The sequence below is a fragment of the Crocodylus porosus genome, unplaced genomic scaffold, assembly GCF_001723895.1.
Source record: "Crocodylus porosus isolate Cpor-Errol unplaced genomic scaffold, CroPor_comp1, whole genome shotgun sequence".
Taxonomy (NCBI): Eukaryota; Metazoa; Chordata; order Crocodylia; family Crocodylidae; genus Crocodylus; species Crocodylus porosus.
In genome coordinates, this window is record NW_017728931.1 from 60,193,036 (window position 1) to 60,195,459 (window position 2,424).

The following is a 2,424-nucleotide window of genomic DNA, read 5'->3' on the forward strand; positions in this document are numbered from 1 at the left end:
TAGTTTAATCTTTACAGAGGAGTTTTTTCAGTGTGTGGTAAAAACAAGATACATAAGTGAAGGGATGAGTCTGGTAGTTTGCAGGAGCAGAACAGCAATTTTTTTTCTATCAGCTAATCTAAGTGGTCTATTAAAATTCTTGCCTCATGAAAACAAAACAAAAAAATTGCAAGCGTCATCTGCCAGGAGAGGAGGAAGATCTGGAGGAACAATGCCACAGTGCTGAAGCTAGCAGCATTCAACTGATAGCTGCAGATCAGCTGTGCTCCTCCTCACACTCTTGCTTTGCCACAAGAAGGTAGATGGAAACAAAACAGTTTCTATTTTGCCATGGAGAGATACAGTGATTTATTTCCACACAAACTGAATAAACAGTAGGGACGCTTCCCATAAGACAGAATTCTCTGAAGAAGACATGAAAGGACAGGACTGACTTCTGGTGACTGAACACTGACTAGTGTTGTTCACTGAAGGGACTTTATAGCTATGGGTGAATCACAACAGCAGGCTTATGACTTTTATTAAACAGTGGTAGTTGTACAGCATACCTCTACAAACCAGAACAGCATATTAGTAAAAACAATCACTGAACTTATGAAACAACTCCCGAGAGGCATGTGACCATATAATCATGGTCAGAACAGGTAGGGCAACACTGAAACCTTGAGCTCAGATGCCTAGCACATTTACATCTTTTTCTTCTTTAGCAACCATCCTGAAATGAACAAGGCACCAAATGTGGGGGAGAGAAGTAGAAAGCAAGCTACTGTGTACACATCTTATGTGACATCCATCCTTAACTGAAACCAATCACACCCCAGGAAATCCAATACTCTATAAGTGTTAGTTAAGTCACGTTCCCAGAAATTCAACTCAGCACCTCAATACAATAAGCCTGGCAGCCTGTACACACTATATTCAGCTTCTAGTTCCTCCATATCTTGTTTCTCCCGGGAAAGCCACGATTTCACAGCTGAGCAGCTCCTTGGAGACTTCTCCCAGGATGTTCAGTTGAACAGCTTGCTCAGAGCAGACTTCACAGGTTAGAAATCCTGCAATCATGGCTGCCTCCTGGGAGCCCTCCGTGAGAGCATTCTGTCCTAGGTTTGACAGTCAGGGCTCTGGCAAACATCTGTCTCTCTAAGCTACATGTATCAAAGAACCATATATGGGACAGGCAGAAATACCCCTGAAATATACATTTGACTTATCTAACTTTGCAAAACACGTTTTTTCCAACCACTTTTTAAACAATATTTTATCCTGGCTTGTTTGCTGATTGGCCAGCAGGCCTGTATCAGGGACGCAGACAAAGCTGGGCCCTAAAGAGGACTCAACTCCCCTGTGTCTGTTTCCCCCTTGGTCAAAAGAATTCTGGGACTTGTAGTTCAGGGACAATTGTAGTGAGAGGCCATGAAAACAAGAACTGCTGGGAAAGCTACTGGTCTAAAAACAAGCTATTTTTTTCTGACTGACTCTGGGCCTGAAGAGGTAGCCCTCAGTCTCAAGACTGGGTAACGGGCATTGGCAAAATGTGTGAAGTATCAAGTATCTGGGAAAGGTCACCCCTGGAGGGGATTGATGTGTACATATCTGTTGGATGAATCTTGAGGAAGATCTCTGGAGCATTAAAGCTCTGCATCCAGGGGAGAAAAGATGAAGTGAGCAGGAAGCTTATGAGAAAGATGATGGCCTTGCCCGAGACATGAAAGAAGGAAATCAGTGTGCTGGGCCAGTTGATCATGCCAAAAAGGTAAGCAACCCTTTTGCAACATTGTAGATGTCAGCCTAACAGAAGTTCTGTAATCAGGTAATACTGGAAACCATCATGTGGTGGGGGCATACAACCACATGCCCCATTGGGAAGGGCCAGCTGTGGTTAGCAGTAATTATACTGTAACTGCTGATAATTAAAGTCTGCAGAGGCTTATAGCCAACCCTTCCTCCTCCACAAGTATTACTGATTTGCCTTCTACTTCCAACTGCTCTTGTTTCTGTCATAACAGAGCTCCTTCTTCTACAAAGGCAGCAGCCTTCTTCAGAAAAAAATCCTGCCGCTCTTTTCTCCCATGGGGGACTCCTCAGAGAAAGGTCCTGTAGGAACTGGGAGGCAACAAGCCAGTCATCATCATCCCTTCTTCTAACTGTATACAGTCAGTCACCCTTGAGCTGCAGAATCCTAGGGGTGACATCAAAGTCACTCTGGACCCTGGAGACCAGGAGTGAGTCCCAGAAGTATCCTTTCAAACATGGTTAACTAAGACAGTTCAACTACGATTTGGGCTTGGTCCAGAGAAGGTGAGTTCCCACACAGTGGCTGGCTGCCTTCAACCAAGACGGTGAGCACCAGTTCCTTAGGGTGATGGGAGGTAATTAAGCAAGAACCTGAGCTGCCTTGTGCAACAATCCTCCTTTCCTTGAGGC